Source organism: Tiliqua scincoides, chromosome 3 (genome assembly GCF_035046505.1).
Source record: "Tiliqua scincoides isolate rTilSci1 chromosome 3, rTilSci1.hap2, whole genome shotgun sequence".
In the NCBI taxonomy this organism is placed as follows: domain Eukaryota; kingdom Metazoa; phylum Chordata; class Lepidosauria; order Squamata; family Scincidae; genus Tiliqua; species Tiliqua scincoides.
The window spans coordinates 220,264,406-220,286,179 of NC_089823.1; positions in this window are offsets into that span (position 1 = coordinate 220,264,406).

Here is a 21,774-nt window from a genome sequence, read left to right on the forward strand (position 1 = left end):
GCCTCCTCATTTGGGGGAAGTCCACTTGTCGGAAGTCAAGGGTTTTTGTGAGAGATTTGCCTGGTATTCTTCACCCCACGTGTATGTCGAAACGGATCGCAGCATGATCACTGTTCCCCAATGGCTCAGTAATATTGACATCTCTAACCAGGTCCTGAGTACCACACAATATTAAATCCAGAGTCACCTGTCCTCTGGTGGGCTCCATGACTAACTGCTCTAAGGCACAGTTATTTAGTATATCAAGAAATCTGGTCTCCTTTTTGTGACCAGAACACAAATTGACTCATTCTATATGAGGATATTTGAAGTCCCCCATGATTACAACCCTGTCCCTCCTTGTCACCTCCCCGATCTGTTTCCTCAGGTTCCCTTCCGGTTTCTGGTCTGGAGGATGATAGTACGCCCCCAGTATTACATTGCTCCTCAGGCCTGGTAATTTAACCCACAGAGATTCTATGGTGGAGTTGGACTTGCCTTCAATCTCTATTTTGCTGGATTCTATCCCTTCCTTAACATAAACGACCACCCCACCTGCAATATGCCCCTCCCTGTCTCTCCTGTAGAGTTTATAGCCCGGGATTGCGGTATCCCACTGATTTTCTGCATTCCACCAGGTTTCTGTTATGCCCACTGTGTCAATGTTTTCCCTAGTCACCAGACATTTCCGTTCTCCCATCTTTGCTCAGAGACTTTGGGCATCAGAGATTTCGGGCAAATTCTAATTGATCAGAATAAAGGTTTAATTGCAGCGTTTGCAAAGGCTGGTGGACTTCAGCACACAGGCAGGAGAGAAACCACATCTGGTTACAGATCTCAGCAGAATATATTTCCTAAACAGGATGCTGTGATCCCTCCCACTATGCACCCATTGGCCTTTCTGGTCCACGGCCCCAGCTAATCCGAAGCACCTAAACAGAATACAATTAACCCGCCTTTGTTTGCTTACGTTAATGTAAATGCGATCCCACCCTTTATCCCCCCTTACCCCCTTACTCTTATTTACTACTTGCTCCCTAAAAGCAAATGCCTGAGTGACACCAATATATGATTGCAACCTAGGATAGTCAAAAATTTTTATGCCTGATGATGTTACTTCCAGTAATGACATCACTTCCAGTGGGTCCTGACTGATTCTCATTCCAAAAAATGTGTCCCAGTGCTAAATGAGTGAGAACCACTGGCCTAGTGATTAGACTCTTCTAATGAGCTTAGTGATTAGAATCTCTTATCTGCTGTTCTGGCCTTTTAGAAAACCCAAATTACTGGAAACTCTTCCCTGTAGTTTTCTTCCACAGGGAAGAAACTCTTATTATGATCCACAGGGAAGAAACTCTTCCCTGTAGATCATAATCTGATGATCAGATTATGCTGATCATCCTTCAACCTGGACAAAGAGGCAGAAACGGGGACTGAAACGACCCTGTCCTGTTCCCCCCTCTGTGTTTTGTAATTGGCTGTGTGCAAGTCAAGCCTGGAGAGATCCAGGCCACTCTATACAAACTGGCTGCAAGGTTGTTGGGGTTGTTGTGGTGTGAATGCAACAATTAAAACTCTTCGCATGTGTCAGAACATGATGAAAGCCTCTTTACACTTTCAGGGTGAGTCAAAAACCAGATCTACCTCTCTGTTCTATTTCTATGTGTAAACAATAATTACATGTGAAGAGTTTTAATTGTCTCATTCACACTGCACACTTGTAGGTGTACACCAGCCCAGGGCCTCTGAGAGGAATTTTATCAGGGGGTTCAAAGTTTCTATTGGATGCCTTCCAAAGGGGGATGGGGCAAAACAGAGTAGGTAGAATGAGAGTGAAACAGGGCGGGGGGAGAATGGCAACAGCCAGAATAGGTTTTGAAACCTGATTCTACCTCCCACCCCTGTCAGCATCTAGGTATAGTAATAGGGAAAAACACATTCCTAAGTCTCTCTGAAATCTTTTAAATATAGAAAATCACCACAGAAAATTAGCATCATTGTATTTAGGTTCCAGGTTCACACTAGAATGGAAAGTACCCTGTGTGTTTCAATCCTGTGATAGCAAATGTGATTTGCTAATCCTGTGATTAGCAAATAACCTCAGAGAAGCACTCAATATGAAGTTGCTGAAGTTTTCATAAACACCTATATACTGTTTTCCTCCAGTCAATGAGGAAAGAATGACTGTATTGGGAAGGGCCTACCTCTGAGCTGGTAGCTAAGCGACATGTGGGTACACATTGAGAGGGTACATTGATACATTTACGCAGACAGATTTGCAGCTCTATCCTTATTGTACATTCTGTTACTTATCAGTTGACTTAAACTGCTTTATCAAGAATAGTAATTACACCCCTGGAAAGGGTGTGATCTTCTCCAGTGCATGTGGGTCACCTACATACTGTTTTGTGTTTAGCTGCTCTTTGCCTTTAGCATACATAGATTACACTTGAACTGTTGAACATTTGGGAATCTGTAAATTTTTGTGACCATATTCAGCACTCTATAAAGTCTTGAATAAAGACCAAGAAAGGCGGTATATAAATACCTGTTATTATTATTATTATTCTATAGAGCAGCCATTTTCAACCACCGTGCCATGGCACACTGGTGTGCCACGAATGCTCTGCAGCTGTGCCATTGGAATTTGGGGGAATTTGGGGGAGGGTCATTTATTAGTAGGGCCATTGGGGGATGTGAGCCCCCCACCAGCAGCATGGTATGCCTTGTCAATTGTCAAAAAACTGATGGTGTGCCTTGACAATTTTAGTACCTTGTCAGTGTGCCATGAGACAAAAAAAGGTTGAAAATCACTGCTATAGAGGCTCACTTAACAATGTTTCTATGGAGAAAATGAGCATGTTTTTTTCATTTTTAGTCTTATGTTTTCTTTCTTTCTAGAAGAGACATTTGCTTTAGCACATGTCTCTTCTAGCACACATTTGCTCTCTACCTACTTGATCCCTTTGGTATGTTAGGGTAGCTTCAGGTATTGCTCAGTGTTTGGGGGTTCAGGCAAAGTTGGCATTCTCTTATGCTATCCGTTCTCTAGACCGGCTGCAGGTGGTGTAAAAAGATACGCCACCCCACATGTTAAAAAATGAAGGCAATTAATTCATCATCTGAAGATATTGCTTAGGTGGCATACACCCAAGCAGATTGCAAAGGTTAATTGTGGCATCTTTAGCTTGTGCTGGAAATGTAAAAAGGCCTGCATATGTCATAGTAAATAGACCAGTGGTGTTCCTGGGATTATAGAGCTGACTATATTATTGATTCTGGCAATTTCCTCCACATCCCCACCTGGTCTCTTTCCCTTTCTGCCTGCCCAGTGTCTGCCCACTGCACCAACATACCAGCATTGGGGTTTCCATGATCGCTTTTGTCATCCAGCTGCCACCATTATCCATTTGCAGCAGTGACCAGGCTGATCAGTGTGGCACATCGCAATTTGCAACAGCCATACCCATGCACACATATTGGTGATGCAGCAGCCCAATAGGATTGGGGTCAGTGGTGCACCTAGTGTATTGACATGGACGGATCATTCCCACTGCCCTGCACTTTGCTGCTTGAAACCATGGTTAGACCTGATATTGCATGGACCTTACATGGTGGAGGCCAGGGCTACTAGCCATTCAGAGTGAAGCGTAGATGTGGTCTCTACCTTGTGATACCCAGGGTGAGGGCAGGTCTACCTGATATTTGAAGTGATAGGTAGCCCTGAGCTCATGTTCAAGCCAGCAGCCAGGGTGACAGGCATGTTATGCAGACACCCCCTTATTGCTGGCACCCAGGGAGGAACGGCCCCCCCTACCCTCCCTTGGCATGTCACTGATTGGCATATCACTGATAAACTGAGGTGTTTGAAAATATTTTTTTAATGTTGAATTAAAATGCAAAATGTGGTGTTTTGTGTTTTTATTCACAACTGAATTCACATTTCTGCTGCTCTTATTAACTATGGCAGTGGTTCTCAAACTTAGCACTGGGACCCACTTTTTAGAATGAGAATCTGTCAGGGCCCACTGGAAGTGATGTCATGACCGGAAGTGACAACATCAAGCAGGAATATTTTTAACAATCCTAGGCTGTAATCCTACCACACTTACCCAGGAGTAAGTCCCATTGACAATCATTGTTAAAAGAATATACATAGTAGGTTGTGAAAAGTACAGGTTTGTCACATTTCCCCAAATGCAGTCACAATCCATGGTAGCATCAAGTCTAATATATTAAGAATAAAATATTGAAATGAATGGGGACCCACCTGAAATTGGCTTGCAACCCACCTAATGACCCACAGTTTGAGAAACTATGGATAGAGGTGTTTTGAAAAATGTGGCATTATATATCTTTATTAAAATGCAAAATGTGGCATTTTGTGTTTTCATTGAGTTATCAACAAAAACAAATGTAGCTAGGCATAAGTGGAAAAAGAGTGGTTTGTTTCCTGTTGGATTTTGAGTCAATTTTGCTTAGCTGTGCTATGACTTAACCAGTCTTCTTTCCTTATTAGTTCCACCTTCCTACATCTAATAAATGAACTCTGTATTCTAATGGATCTTAATTCTTGAGCAAGTGGGCTGAAGATAAAGGGGACATGGTTGGAGCCATATTATCTCTATATACCAGATTTTTATAACCCTGTCTCTAATTTTAAACTTTACCTGCTGATTTTTTTTTACGGATTCCAAATCCAAATCCCCATTTTCTTATTTCTGGTTGGTCTATTTTAAGAGTCCTCCAAAATGGCTGCTAATAATCAGTCCCTGTCCCATTGTCCCATCTGACTACCACCACTGTTGCATCGACTTACCAATGCCAGGGCTCCCACAAAGTTTACTGTCACCTGGCTGCCACTGATCATGGCAGTTTGCGGCAGTGTCCTGGGTGCACTCTATGAGGTGATCACACTTTGTGACTGTCGTTAAGTGTGCTGTGCCACCAGTTCTGGCAATGCAGCAGGATCATAGGATTGGGCCATCATTCTTCTTTTAGCTTACCAATTTTATCTTTAATAATACATTCCAGCAATTTATCAAGAAAGGATTAAGCTATCAGACTATCTGAATCCTCCTAGATTCCTTTTCAGAAACCAATGATATATTGGCTACATTCTAGCCCCTGGTACAGCATCTGGTTTATGGGATCGCATACTTGATGCTGACCCATAGGCAAGAGATTTGTGTAATGGAGTCTTGCAATGGAGACTTGCTGACCCATCATCCTTCTCCTCCCATAGCCCTCCTGCAAAACTAGTTGCTTCTAGGGATCTAGCATGAGCAAGTTGTAATTACATGGATGTGTGTATTTAAACATAAGGGAATGGTCTAGGAAGTTATAGCTTTTAGTATACAAAGAACAAAGAGTGAACTTTGATGCTCTTTCCCCCATTTACGTGCATCTTGTTAAATCATATTCAGTGTATGCTTTATTCCATACTTTCATAGCTTCCTGGTATTTCTTACAGTGTCCAGAGAAACTGGCATACCCACTACCACAGCAATATAAGTTACTACAGCACTCAGTGAAAGTGCAAACATTAGTCCTACCAGAAATTACTGCAGCAAAATGAAACCCAACCTTTATCAGTATGTGTAAGATTAGCTCAGGGCGCCCGAAAGATATTGCTTTTGCTGGTTCCTAAGAGTCACACCAAGTGAACAAACATACATCTACCGGATTTGAAATTAATTTGAGATGGGTGGTAATTCTTAGGCATATCCGCCTAGCTGGAATTTGCTTGCAAAGGTTTGAATTTGTATTCTCCTAAATCAGCCCTACCCCACATTGCAGATTATGGATGCTGTTTTTCTGGGACAAACGGTACAGTACAAACAGTACAAGTACAGGGGGGAATTAAAGTAGGGGAAATGGACATTAATGCCCTCTCAGCATTTTATTTGTGATGTGGAGTCTTTCCAGCTGCTAAGAACATATCAAACAATGGGAGAGTCTTCTTGCAGATCACCTTTGTCATGTCTAGTTGGGCTCTTTCCCTACAATTACATGGTGGCTTCTATTTTTCCCAGAGGGAGGAAGTTCAGGAAAGTCCCTCCCTACCAAACCAGGGTGTTGTTTTAGTGGCCTTCAGTGCAGTGATGATGCAGACTATAAAACTAAGGCTGGGTGTGTGTGGAGAACATTCTCCTCTATCTGAACCACTCAAATATGAATTAGGATACGGGACAAGGTGGAGCTTGTACAGGTGGAGCCTCATTATTCGCGTGGGCTCCGTTCCAAGCACTCAAGTGGATGGCAAAAAATGCACTATAGCAAATCAATTTAAAAAACAAAGTTTCTTTGCTCCAGTGACTGAAAAATAGCCTTGTTGATCTTTGTGATGTAAGATAAGAGTCATTAAGAAGACAATCCATCAATCAGTCATCCTCCAAGCACTTAGAAAGGCGCTTCACTCAGTCCCTCCCTTCACCAATGCAAAGTGATCACCTTTCTTTCACGTGGTCAGGGGGAAAGGAGGGGTCCGCTGGAGAGCGCCGGACTGATGGATTGTCAGCCAGCTTCCCTCCCTCCCTCCCTCCCTCTCTCATTAAGGAGGCTATTGTTAAAGGACTGTTCAGTTTTTAAAACTGATTTTAAAGGGGTGCATTTTCCCCCTTCTCCAGGGATCAGCACATCCCTTCTCATTTGCAGGGGCCATCCGTGTTGAGTCAAATCCGTGTATAAATAGGCTGAACCTGTATATCTTTTAGCAGGTGCTTGCTTCCCCCTGCGGAGATGGCTTTCACAGCTGTAATATTGTTTTATTTGAGAGGAGAACTTATCTTTTGCACACCCAATAATTCTAAACTTCTATGGATCCACAAATATCACTGACAGAGTTACCAAACAGGGCCGGCCTTAGGATCTGCAGGGCCCGAAGTGGCACAGGTTTTTGGGGGACTGTCTCCCTCTCCCATGGCCCCCCCCAGTTACCTGGATGAGCGGCAGGTGCGCCCAGGGCTAGTGGTGCCTACTGCTATGCATGGCACCCGGATGTAGGTGGTGGTGATGATGACATCATTGCCAACTGCTTCTGGGAAGTCCATTTTGTGCCAAACGGACACAGGGGCTAGCAGGGGGTCCACAAATGGAGATGCTCTGTTCACCACAGCTGGCCTCCTGATGAGTGAGGTGTTGACTGCAGCAATGGGAGTTCTGCGTGCCACCCCAGTACAAGACCCCCAATTAGGCACAATCAGTGGAATCAACTTAAAACTGGCCCTGTTATCAATAACTCAATATTTACCGGCCCAACCAGTGAAACTGATAAATCAGGTTTTTTTTGGGGGGGGGGGGGCTAGAAATGCTAGAAAAACCAAATTCTGCTGGGCTTCATCTACATGTTGTCAGACCTCACACTGCCATAACTTGTGAGATTCTTGCCCAATCCTAGCATTGTCCCTGATCTGACAGCTTCCTCATGGCTCTGTCCCTCATGTATCAGGTTCTGCAATGGCCCCTACTGGGTTAGGTCTACTTGTGGTCTTCTGAGAAAGCCAGCATTTTTGAAATCCTACTGGCAAAAGAAAGTAACGACTCATAACCAAAGTGTTCTGTGTGTGGGTGCATGAAGGAAAGCAGTTTTGAGAACAGTAGATTTATGCTAATGAAGTTCTTACTGACTGACTGACTGAGAACAGTAGAGCCCCTTTCAGACATAAAGGCCAGAATGTAGACCCGGGGTGTCAAATTTGTTCTGTATAGTAGGTTGAATAGCATTCATGGTGCCTGCTGAGGACCAGAAGTGACATCATTAAGCAGAAAGTGATGTCGTTAAGCAGATAATGACCAGAAGTACTTACTTTGGCAAACCTTTATTGGCATATTGGAAGTCCACAGACGATAATAAATATAACATAGCAAATAGATACACTTTACCGGGTATTAGCTTCTGGCCTTTGCCACAGAGACTACCACTAAAAATTCTGCCACCAAATTGGTGATGGGGGGGAATAATCGCTAAGAAGAATTGGGAAAGGATCAACAAGGAAAACGGGAAGAGAGGAAATGACCAGAAGTAAGCACTTTGTAGGAGCTCATTAGCTGCAAATGACAGAAAAGAAAACATGCAAATATTGACCATATTTTCAAGATATGAGAGAGCCCAATTTATCATGTGTACCACCCTTTTAGCAGTGCCACTTCTGCCAAGGGTCCTTTGCAGCTCAGCAGCTGAAAGGAACTCTACGAAGTGATTCCTCAGCAGAAGTAGTACAGATGAAAGGGCAGCCCTCATGATAATTAAGCTATCCCATCACCTCAGCAGCATCTCCTTCTCTCACCTCCTTGATCTACTCCTTTGCCTGTAGTGTTCCTTACCTTCTGAGGTCTCCTTCTGTTGGTCCCTCGCAGAGCCTTGGCAGAAGTGACGTTGCTGAAAGGGCAGCACTTGCGGGAGCCCAATTATCACATGGGCTGGATAAAGAGTTACCACTGGCCATATCCATCCCACAGGTCTTATGTTGGACACTCCTGATGCAGAAAAACATGAGGTAGGAGGGCAGTGACATTGTGTTGAAATAGGCTGCCCATATGCTGATACACTTGTGAAGCCTCACTCCTGCCAGCTGTGAGCACAGTGTTTTTCTGCAGCTACCAATGGTGTACCCTGGAAGAGATCTTCCCCACAATGTGGAATTCTGAGTGGGGCCCAGGGATGATCTCTCCCTGGGTACACTGTTTGTTGCTGCATACAAACACTAGCCTTATGATCAGAATGGGGTTTGCCAGGGTGCTCTCATTGCTCCCCCCTTGTGTACACACTGACCATCATGTCTGAAAGGGGCTTAATAGAGAACTAAAGACTCAGGGTAGCAACCATTTTGAAACAAACTATTGTAAGAGTTCTATAGTACTGTGTAAAGGCGACTTGTTCCACCTTTAGTCTCCTGTGGTACCATGTTATAGATATTTTGAAAACAGACTAGCTCTGTAAGAGAACAAAGAATCACCTGTGGGGTTCCCCCCCCAGTTATTTAGACACAGTTTATATTGAAAAAAGTGGCATTAAAGCTCAGCAGTTAAACCTACTGCCTGTGGGTAACCAGTTTTCACAATAACATTAGACATTTTCCATTCTATATTTTATTCATGTTTTTGTGCTGTTACATAACAGATTTTTCAGAGCCTTTGTTCATTATCTGTCATAGTGACTTATAATCCACCTTCTTTTTCCTTGGTATTTTTCCATTAGGTGTTCAGTAAGTTTCCCTGTTAAGTCTAACAATTTTCTATTCCTTTTCCTATGTCCATTTATTCTGGTTTCAATGATGAAGCAAGCATCTTATTTCAAACTCATTTTGACAAGTATTTATCCCATGAACACTCTAAAAATATGAATGGCATGTTAAAGCAGAAGCTTTTGGTCTGTTGATTTGTAACAAAATCATAGGTGATTGTCACAATTAAGAATAAACTAGAAGAAATGGTGATGCCCAAATACACTCTAATCTAGAAACAAATACAGTTATAACCTAATTATTCATGGATATTTTTACCTGCAGTTTTGTGATGAGAAGGGCCCTTTAAATTAAAGGGGAAAAGTTGTTTAACAATGGCCTTGTTAATTCGAGAGAGGGCAGCTGACAATCCATCAATCATTCCCTCTCCAGCCACTTAGAACAGCCACTTAGAACAGCTTTACTCCAAGGCAAGTGACCCCCTCCCTTTCCCCTAAGCATGTGAAAGAAAGATAATAACTTTGCATTCTTTTCCAGGGCTGCATTCGGGGGTTGAAGGGAGGGGTCACTGACTCGGAGTGAAGCCTTTCTAAGCACCTGGAGAGAAACTGATGGATTGTCTACCTAATGACTCTGTCTTACATCACAAAGGCCAGCAAGGCTGTTTTTAAATTGCCTAGCAAAGGAACATTGTTTTTTAAATGGATTTGCTTTAATGTGATTTTTGCCATCCATGTGAGATCTGGGAATGGAACCCTCTCGAATAACAAGACTCAACCTTTAGGTTATGTCCATCTATTAATTCATGAGAAGTTTGTTGTTGGACTCAGAATGAAATGGAAAATTATAGTGTCAGTTTTAGGTTATCAGGTAGGCAGACAGGGTTACCTGAGAAATTATTTTGCTATAGACATGTTGCTATTTTGAATAGGCATGGGACTGGCAACCTCAACTTTTAATATGCCCAGTAAATGTTAATTCTTCGTGGCTTTGTTAGCTAGGGCCTCAGTCCTTGAACTGCTGGAACTAGTGTAGTCACAAAAGTTGACATGCTATTTTGCGCAGTTGCATGCCAGCAGCCTTGCAACAACCACTGGTGCTGGTGAATCAGTACAGGGGGGTGGGAGAGAGGCAGGGTGGGTGAAATGGAGTCAAGAGGGGGAGGAATAGAGCAGAAGCTGGGATAGGGATGGGGCAGAAATAGCAGCAGTGGCACCATCAACATCCTATATCCCTTCCTTGCCTCAAACCACCTTTTGAGGTCCACTAGAACCTGCACTAGCTAAATTGCTGGTACAGGCCTGAGTAGACCCAGCAGGGCAGCAAGTGCTTGCCTCTGGGCAAGCCTTACCAAGATGAGACTTCCAGGACTGTCCTTCACAGGATGCAGTTCATGCCCTGGTGATTGATTGGTTGGTTGTATAGACCGGGGGTGCCCAAACCCCAGCCCTGGGGCCACTTGTGGTCCTTGAGGCCTCTCAATGTGGCCCTCAGGGAGCTCCCAGTCTCCAATGAGCCTCTGGCCCTCTGGAGATTTGTTGGAGCCCACACTGGCCCGATGCAACTGCTCTCAGTGTGAGGGCAACTGTTTGACTTCTCGGTGAGCTGTGGGATGAGGGCTCCCTCCACTGCTTGCTGTTTCACATCTGTGATGCAGTAGCGGCAGAAAAGGAAAGGCCAGCCTGGCTTTGTGCAAGGCCTTTTATAGGCCTTGAGCTATTGCAAGACCTTCATTCATTCATAGAAGTTCATCTTTAATATATTCATTTATGTAAACTTATGTAAATTTATTCAAATTTGAAATGTAAATTAATTCTTTTTTCCCCCGGCCCCTGACAGTGTCAGAGAGACAATGTGGCCCTCCTGCCAAAAACTTTGAACACCCCTGGTATAGACAGAGGGCAGATTTAGGTAGGATTGGGCTGCAACCTGAGCTCCTGTGTCTTGCAAACTGAGCTCCTGTGAAATCAAACACTGGCTGAAGCTTTCTCAAATAAGTTTATCAGTTAAACTTCTAATAGCCCAATCCTAACCCGCTTTCCAGTGCTGATACACCTGTGCCAATAGGGCATGCCCTGCATCCTTCAGTGGAAGGCAGTCACAGAGGCCTTCTCAAGGTTGTTCCCTTACCTCAGGGCTGCACTGCTGCTGCATCAGCACTGGAAAGTGAGTTAGGATTGGGCTGTAAGTAATATATATTGTCTGTCTCTAATCTTGATCTAGTATTATGCTTAAAGAATTTCAGTAGAGACAAACATTTTAAATTCTTTAGGAACTTCAGCTTTACCCCCTAAGCCTATGCAGGTTGACTTAGAACTAAGTTTGACTGTATTCAGTGGGGCTTATTTCTAGGTAAGTGTGCATAGGATCATACTGTAAGTCCCTTTCTCAAAGTTCTTGTATAGTGAGACATGGCCATTAGATGTGCATAAGATCACTTCTAGAACAATTGAATCAGTGTCATTTGGGTGATGAAGGGCACAATCCTAACCAGATCTACTCAGAAGTAAGTCGTATTGTGTTCAGTGGGACTTACTCCCAGGAAAGTGAGGTTAGGATTGCAGCCAAAGAGCAAAGAGAAGATTTGCTCTGTCTCTTAGTGATTCAAGAAATATTGCCCCTTAATTTTTTTTACAGTCTTTACCACTTTCCTTTATTGCAAAACATGGAATCTTGTTTACCAAGAAGTGAAGGAGTATTTGGGGTAGGTTAAGGCACCATGTTTGTAATGTAATAGTCAATCCAGACAAGATATGCTCTAAAAACACAAGTCATGCAGTTCATTCTGGTGATCCTAGAAGTCAGCCAAGACCGTGCAGCTTCTCTGTTAGAAAGGATTTCTGGGGCTAGCACCAACTTGAATGATGATTCCATTTCCAAACTAGGGATGAGGGTTGGATCTGGGACAGAGGCTGAAGAATAGGAGACAGCCTTATCCTCTGGGTTTCTAGAATACAAATGCTGGAACTGCACAACGAGTACAGGGGGCATCGGCCGTGCGTCTTCAGGGTCCTTGGCACTATAAGTTAGTGGGTCTGTACTCACGTAGGGGAGAAGTGTCTAACACAAAGAGATTGTCCCATGAGGGGCAACACCAGGCTATTCCATTGGCCACTCCAGTTCGTATGGGATAGCAGCCATTCCCAGTAGCAGTTGTAACAGTAAATGCAAACAGCCAGAACTGCCACAGCTACCAATTCTATGAAGAACTAACCTATGTGTGGGACAGCTGGCTTAGTACTCTGTGGATGGGTAATTCCCTTCCCTTGGGAGTCTGCCCGGAGTGCAAGGTACTGATTTGCAAAAGGATCCCGTACAGCCAATAATAAATTGGGATGCACAGAAACCCCAGATGGGTGTCATGTGGGACACTCATCACCTTTCTTTAAAAGACTCCAAGTCCTCCTTATCACTCAACCCAGATGAATGCTAATTTTCATTCTTAATTTACAAATGCTTAATTTACAAATAATTTTCATAAGAACATAAGAACAGCCCCACTGGATCAGGCCATAGGCCCATCTAGTCCAGCTTCCTGTATCTCACAGTGGTCCACCAAATGCCCCAGGGAGCACACCAGATAACAAGAGACCTCATTCTGGTGCCCTCCCTTGCATCTGGCATTCTGACATAACCCATTTCTAAAATCAGGAGGTTGCGCATACACATCATGGCTTGTACCCCGTAATGGATTTTTCCTCCAGAAACTTGTCCAATCCCCTTTTAAAGGCGTCCAGGCCAGTCGCCATCACCACATCCTGTGGCAAAGAGTTCCACAGACCAACCACACGCTGAGTAAAGAAATATTTTCTTTTGTCTGTCCTAACTCTCCCAACACTCAGTTTTAGTGGATGTCCCCTGGTTCTGGTGTTATGTGAGAGTGTAAAGAGCATCTCTCTATCCACTCTGTCCTTCCCGTGCATAATTTTGTATGTCTCAATCATGTCCCCCCTCAGGCGCCTGTTTTCTAGGCTGAAGAGGCCCAAACGCCATAGCCTTTCCTCATAAGGAAGGTGCCCCAGCTCAGTAATCATCTTAGTCACTCTCTTTTGCACCTTTTCCATTTCCACTATGTCTTTTTTGAGATGTGGTGACCAGAACTGGACACAATACTCCAGGTGTGGCCTTACCATCAATTTGTACAACGGCATAGTAATATTAGCCGTTTTGTTCTCAATACCTTTCCTAATGATCCCAAGCATAGAATTGGCCTTCTTCACTGCCACCGCACATTGGGTCTACACTTTCATTGACTTGCCCACCACCACCCCAAGATCTCTCTCCTGATCTGTCACAGACAATTCAGAACCCATTTCAGTGAATGTAATGCACAGAGCTAGGTTCATTCCTTCACAGGTATGACCTGACAACATTTTATCTAACTTTTTACTATGATCTTTTTCCAATTTAAAGTAATAGCCATTATTATTGTGATAAGCTCACTTAACATATAAGGTTTTAGACAACGTTTCTTTGCTTATGTCCCTAATTTCTGTTCTAATCCATTCTCTTCTCTCTTTCATGTACCTTTCAACTTGTTCTGTGTTCATTGTCTTACTTGAATGAACTGAAATGCTGGAAGATCTCCAACCCAGAAGTACTTATGATGTGTTATCTAGCAAATGTGTTGGAAGCTGCAGCTCAAAGATAGCCCATGCTGTTTAACCATCTCAGTGCACCCATTCAAACATGACCCAAATATGCATTGAAAAATAACAACATACTAAATCTCAGGAATTTAGACCTCCTTTCTATCCTTACTCAGGTAATCATCCTTCCTTTGGATTATTCATCCTGGTAATCATTCTTCCTCTGGAAAGACCCTCTGCCTTTTACCCTCCTATATAGAGCCAGATTCTCCAGGTACTTGATGCAATGTACCAAGTGCTGTCCCCCAGAGACCATGAGAGAGGGGTGCAGGGGGTCAATTTTACTTGGACAAAAGGTCAAAAAAAGGGGCATGGGAGCTAAAAGAGGGCCCCCAGAAATTTCGCAGGATCTTACATTTTCCTATCTCAACCAGGCTCACTGCCCACATGGGTTCCCTACAGCCCTTGCTGCATGGCCTCTGCCACTGCTGATGCCATGCTGGCTTCAAGCCAGCCTCCCACAAAGCATGCTGGGGCTGCTACTGTGGGCAGTGTGGCAATGACTGCAGCTGCAAGCCATATGCACCAGGCCAAGGAATGCATACATGACACAGGGTCAAATCTGGGAGGAAACTGGCCTGCTACTGTAGCTCCTGGGTTTGTGGATCTGTTTACCACGAAGGAGTGTATAGGAGCTCAGGGACACAGCTGCTGTAGAAGGAAGTTTTGATATACTTAGAAATTTCTTGGGATCTCAACTGGCTTCATGGAGAGTGAAAGATGGAGGCTGGGCTGACCAGGGGGTCAGGTCTACCATATGACTAGACCTGGGCCCTGGAACATTTTTGACTGTCCCCACCCTCACTCCATTCTGTTTCGCCACTTCTCCTTTGGGAGAGAGTCCAAAAGAAACATTGCACCCCCTGATAAAATTCCTCTTGGAGGTCTACTGCCCCCTTACCAGGCAGTTTAAAGTGCTGTTCTATGGATTCAAAAAGAGAGAAAGGAAGTGCTGGGCTAGAAGGACTCCAAGTCTAGTTCACTTTTCCCCCACTCTTCCTCTTCTGCTCTATTCTCCTCTTTTCAAATCCAGGGACTGAGAGGAAGAGGAGCAATGGAGGTGGGTGTGCAGATATAAGCCACTTCCCTCACTGTTAGCCTCATGAATGGGCCAGTCCTGCTTTTGCAATCTTCACAGGTTGTAAAGATGTAAAACACTTCTAGCTAATAGCTAATTTTTGTTTCATTGGAATCGTTTTCTCTAGTGAGAAAAAAAAGGAAACAAGAGAATGTTATTGTATGAGATTTCAAAAATGTTGTGGACATGATCTATGGGCACCTGCTAAGTCAATCTGCCTTGCGCTGTAATGGAGCAGGACAAAACCCATTGTACAGATTAGTGGAAATTGTGACTCATAATGCAAATTAGTCTTTGTGGTGCCAGATTGAATGGATTAGGTGGTATTAAAATAGATCAGCATTGTGCATATGGAATAGTAAGCATGGTGCCATAGTGCTTGCTTATCAAGGGTTATGCTGTTTCCTTAGGGAAGATTACTTCTGATAGCGTAATGCTTCCACCTGCTGGATGAGTTTCATTGTTCAACATTTAATAGCACGACTGCCTTCAGCACATACAGAACCCAACCTTCATTTAAGGAGAATGAAGGTGTACGGTATTTTAAAATGGCACGTGAGCAGGAAGCTGTAACACATTCTACATAATGTGTATTTTGTCCCTTAGGAGCCATTTATCTCTGGGACAAAGAGTTCTGTTTGGTTTAGCATGGATTCCACACAGTCCTACATGTTACCCTTTAACCACACTGTTTCACGAACATTCAGAAAGGGCCCTTTTTGCATTTTCATTACATGCTTATGAAAGATGGGAGATTGTGAGCACTGAAATAGGGGTATGAGTTTGTTCAGGTTTATACTCTAGAACAGTGGTTCTCAAACTTTTAGCTTTTACAACTTTTAGCATCGGGACCCACTTTTTAGAATGAGAATCTGTTAGGACTCACCTGTAGTGATGTCATGACCAGAAGTGACATCATCAAGCAGAACAATTTTTAACAATCCTAGGCTGTAATCTTACCCACACTTACCCAGGAGTAAGTCCCATTTACTATCATTGTTAAAAGCATATACATAGTAGTACAGGTCTGTTACATTTTCCCAAATGTGGTCACATACCATGGTAGCATCAAGTCTAATATATTAAAAATAAAGTATTGAAATGAATGGAGACCAACCTGAAATTGGCTTGTGACGCACCTAGTGGGTCCTGACCCATAGTTTGAGAAACCCTGTTCTAGAATTTGTATTTCCACACTGAGAAGCCATTTTACATGAGTGCTCACATAGCTTACAGGAAACGTTGGCTGGGAGCCAAGCAAAATGGTTTAAGACAGCCAAGGCACTTGCCCTAACCAGGACTGGTTTGCATTCCCTGCCCCCCTTTGCATAACTGGCCGGAGATAAAAGAAGAGGGGGAGGCAGGTCTAGAATCCACACCAGCTACTCCACAAAGCTGCTCACTCATCACCAATCCTCAGCAGGAGAAAGGCAAAGTTCCATGCTGTGCATCTTATCATCTGGGCTGTAGTCTCCCTGGCAAAGGCTTATATACTGGAATTGGTGTGCTGTGACTGGCCTCCAAATGTAGTCCATTTTCATTGTAGGAAATTAGATAGGGCAAGAGGGTGGCAGGAGGTGCAGTTTACTGGTGGTTTTTCCTCCACTATTGTTCCTTATGTTGTTGGTGTAGGGTTTTTCAGGCATTGAGGTGTGCCTGTCTTCTTTAGGGGGCTTATGATAACGGCACACGTTGTCTTCCTCATTCCTCTCATGTTGTGCCTCAATCTCCTCTCTGCTCTGGCGTTTCCATTGGTGGAAATTGCACTATCATCTGAGCTACCTTGGCATGGTGTTTGTCCAGTGTTGTGCCAGTGCGTATGGCACACCTGTTGGGAGACCTAGTTCTGCACCACTGAGGTTGCTGTTGTGCCAGCACAGTATGTGGACATATACTGGTATAAGGATAGGATTGGGCTGTTAGGCAAGTTGTGGGTTTACAGCCTCAAACTCCATTTGTGATATGGGGATCATTATTCCTGCCTACTTTAACCAGTAATGATCATTGAGACCACATATGCTTTGAACCACTAAAAACACTATATAATGTTATTTATTATTAACTATATCATTATCCTGCCAGGTGATGCCGAGGATGCATCGGAGACAGCGCATGTGGAAAGCGTTCAGTTTCCTCTCCTGTTGTGAGCGAAGAGTCCATGACTCGCTGCAGTACAGAAGTGTACTCAGGGCACAAGCTCTATAGACCTGGATCTTGGTATGTTCCATCAGTCTGGAAAACGTGGTAGCTGCTTTACCGATGCGCTTTTTTAGCTCGGTATCGAGAGAAAGAGTGTCGGAGATCGTTGAGCCAAGGTACACAAAGTCATGGACAACCTCCAGTTCATGCGCAGAGATTGTAATGAAGGGAGGTGAGTCCACATCCTGAACCATGACCTGTATTTTCTTCAGGCTGATTGTCAGTCCAAAATCTTGGCAGGCCTTGCTAAAACGATCCATGAGCTGCTGGAGATCTTTGTCAGAGTGGGTAGTGATAGCTGCAAGCAAGGCCTTGCTAGCGCCCTACAGGTAGACCACAGCTGCGATACAAGGACATCTGCAAGAGGGATCTGAAGGCCTTAGGAGTGGACCTCAACAGGTGGGAAACACTGGCCTCTGAGAGGCCCGCTTGGAGGCAGGCTGTGCAGCATGGCCTTTCCCAGTTTGAAGAGATACTTGGCCAACAGTCTGAGGCAAAGAGGCAAAGAAGGAAGGCCCATAGCCAGGGAGACAGACCAGGGACAGACTGCACTTGCTCCCAGTGTGGAAGGGATTGTCACTCCCGAATTGGCCTTTTCAGCCATACTAGACGCTGTTCCAGAACCACCATCAGAGTGCGATACCATAGTCTTTCGAGACTGAAGGTTGCCAACTCCATATCATTATCATTATTACTTATATAATAAAATCCTTATTTATTATTCTACCTACATGCAGATCAGTTACAAAACAAGCTTAAACTGCATGGGATTCTGTAGACGTCTGATTGTGAAAGGGCCATTCTGAGTGTAAGGAAAAGGTATTATTTTAACTCCACTCCTATTATTGCTAAATTTTTCAGTGAGGATTCATGGCAATTTTCCAGTTCATTCAAAGGCTTTTTCAGGGTAGGAATATACGAGGAAATTAGTTTGGTTTTCAAACTGAAAAGTATTGTTTCTTTATCGTCTAGTTATGGTGATAATTGCAGGTTCTGTTGTGGGAGTACTGTGTTACTAGGCAAAGATTATTACTGTAGTTTGCTTCTGCTCCAAGGCAATAATGAGTGCACAAAACAGAGAAACCAATTTCACTCCAGTTATCTAAAGCTCCTTGTTACTTGAATCCTCCCGTGTTGTTCCCTCTCACTGTAGCCCTGTACAAGGATAACTCCCATTTCTCTGAACATGTGAGCTGGTTCAGATGGTACTCTATCTCAGTGGTGCTGCTTGGGGGGTGCCGGCTGCACAAGGTGACATGCGCAGGGGGGTGACACCACTACTGGCCAAAATTTTTTAAATCTTGGTATTTTAGAATATTACCATTATGTTATACATCATTCGAAGCATAATTTCATGCAGAATGCAATGAAACAAACCATGTTGAAATATCTCTATTCTATAAAAACTTATAGCCGAATAACCAGTAGGAGTGGGGACAATGGTGCATCAACACATCCACTGCCTGGGGCGCTGCCCCTCTCACTACATGGAAGGAGGTACATGGAGGTGAGACGCTGGCCTTCTGCACTGGGTGACACAAACCCCAGTGATGCCACTGCTTTACCTGTTTATCAATCACTTAACTGCTTCCTACCTCCAAAAATAATGCCTGTCTTTCAGGAAAGACAGTGTTCATAGTTGTCTGTGCCACAGAAGAGATGTTTTCTGCAAGAATGTGGAGCAAAGAAGAAAAAATAGATGATCTATTATTGCTCTCTAGTGGACATGGGGATACCTGCGATGAGCTAAACCTGCATTAACAATTGAAGTAACTGCTGCAAAGGACACATGAATTCTTGGGGCAGAAACCTCTTTTTAAAGGGAAGATGGGGAGGTAGATGTAAATCTCTTTGTCTGAGGAAGTGCAGGAGATTCCCGGAGTCTTAAGTTTCTTTTAGAAACAGGAAGGGGTGAGGAGTCCAGGGGGTAGGATTAGAAGCAGCGGACAGCAATCTGGGGAAGATGGGGAAAAACACCCTATCAGCCTATTCTATCTCACAGGGTTGTTGTGAGCAGGGGGATCAGATGTCCTCTTTTCCCAAGGCATGTCCTCTTTTTGAGTCACGGGTCCTGGAAAAGAACTTAAATGTCCTCCTTTTGCCTGTGAGTGAGCCTCTGCGGCAGTACATAGTCGGCTTGTAATTGATAAATTATATGTAGTAAATTATATGTAATATTATTAAAGTTAAAACTATATGTAATATAGTGTTTAAAATAACCACATGAAGTCAATATCTGAGAGTTTTTAACTTTTATTTTGTCATGTCCTACATTTTTCTTGAATGCCCTACATTTTGGGGTGCCTTGTCCTCTTTTGCGGTTATGACATCTGGTCAGTCTAGTAGTGAGAATAAAAAGGAGGAGCTGTGTATACCTCCACAAGCACTTTGGAGGAAGGGCAGTATATGAATGTGATAAAGTGTTTTTTGTAGCAAACTGAGGAAGAGCCCATGGATATCCAGAAATAGAATCCGGAATCGGGAATGTTTGCCTATGTATCTTGAGTTCTCAAGAAGCCTCACTTTTAGCCATGAGATTGTCCTTTTGTACTGAGTTATAAAACATTCAGAGATCACTTACTTTTCCTTAATCAGTTTATGAATCCTAGATGATATTCTCAAAATTCAGTAAATCTCTTCTCCCCTCCTTTCCCTCTCGACAGCAATAACATTTCTGGAAATTGTATATCTTGTTTTCTAATTAAAAAAAAAAAATCAAGTTATTAAAAAAATAAAAGCCTTTCTGGAGAAGTCATTTCATCTGTCATTACTCTGAATAACAGGTATTGGGAGTAATGATTGGTTTAGAGAACTAATGTCTCAGTTCGTACGTAACAATTGAAACCATTAAGAATAAGTTGTATTTATGGGAATACTGTAGAAAAAAACCCAGTCCTCTGCGGTCTTTTCCAGGAAGTGCTTATTTATATCAGGGAGTGGTTGAGCTCCTCCTATGTGCTTTTCTTTATTGTACAAAATACGTGGTCTTTGTCCGTGGTTTTAGTATTTAAGTCAGCTTGACTTTTCAGTGTCATGGATGTGGTGAAAAAAGGCTATTCTACGTATATCTGAAGACTCCAGCCCTTTCAGGTAAAAAAAAGAAACCTCATTATGTATTTGTATTTACTGCTCATGCCTACTGGTTACATTTTCTGTATTTCAGAATGATTTTGTTTCCAAATTATGAGTCTGGTGAATTGGACCAAAGACATTTAGTCCAGCATTCTGTTTCCAGAAGTGACAATCCAGATGCAGACAAGGTAGCTCATAAAGGAGAAAGTGCTCCTTGCTTGTTTGTCATCAGTACCTGGTGTTCAGAGATATAGTACCTGTGAACATGGAAGGTCTGTTTAGCTTTTGTGGCAAATAGTGGGAGTGATTTGTAGAACTATCTTCCAAGAATATGTTGAATTTTATTAAAGCGATCTAAGCTGTGGTCATCGTCACCATATCTTGGCGCACTGAATTCCATAAGCATTATGCGTTGTTTGAATTTCACTGCCACAAGATGGGGTGATGGATGACCACTGTTAGGTAACTTTAAAATAGAATTGGAGCACTTGTGTGTGTGTGTGTGTGTGTGTGTGTGTGTGTGTGTGTGTGTGTATCTATAGATGGATACCCCAAATATGTGCCCAGGGCACATATCCATAGTTGCTATACCCTAGATCAGGGGTCTCTAAACTTTTTGGCCGAAGGGCCGCATCAAATATCTGGCATGGTGTTGAGGGCCGAAAAAAGAAATTAAATATAAAATTTAAATAAATACATTAGAGATGGAACTTAGATGAATGAATGAATGGGCTCAAATGTCCAGGATTTCTCCAAGCACCAACACAGCCCAAGAAATAAAGCACACACACTTAAATGGACTCCCATTCCCCCACCCCACAAGCACAACTCTGGTTGTGTTGATCAGCTGGGCCAGAGGCTCTCAGGGAATCAGAGGTTGGCCGCGGGCCGGATAGAGGCACTCTGTGGGCTGCATCTGGCCCCTGGGCCGGGGTTTAGAGACCCCTGCCCTAGATACATCACTGACTCTTAATGGAGTAAATGTGTAATGGAATGGTACCTGAATTTTCTTCGACACTTTCTGTACCTTTCCCCTTTTGCAGCATGTCTATTAAGTTGTAATATTTTAAACTGATCTTCCTTGAATGCACTGGTAGGAGGAAGGTGTATAAGGTTGCTATCTTATGCACTCTCAGATAGGGGTAAGCTCCACTGAACGCACTGATATTTACTTTTAAGTAAACATGCTTAGGACTGTGCTGTAACAACACAATCCTGTGAATGTCTGCTAAGTTCCATTGTATGCTCCCAGGGAAGTGTGCATAGGATTGTAGCCGGGCAGCCCATGCTATCCCCTGCCAGTCATAAAATGCAGCCCCACCGAGAAGAGTGTATGCTGCATGCTATGGTGGTGGTGGTGGTGGGGAGACCAGGCTGCCCAAGAGAAATAAGTAAAAATAATTTTTAACTCTCCATAAGCTGCCTGGCCACCATTGGGTCTCCTTGGACCTACACCAGTTATTTAGTCATTGTAAGTTGGAAAAGCTTTAGAGGGTGTGTTGGCCAAGACAAGGGGAGTAGGATCTTGGTATGCACTGCAGTTGCTGAGATCCTCCCCCTTCTGCCCTTGGTTTGGCCTGGTTCCCACTCTGATCCTCCTCTGAACTACCCC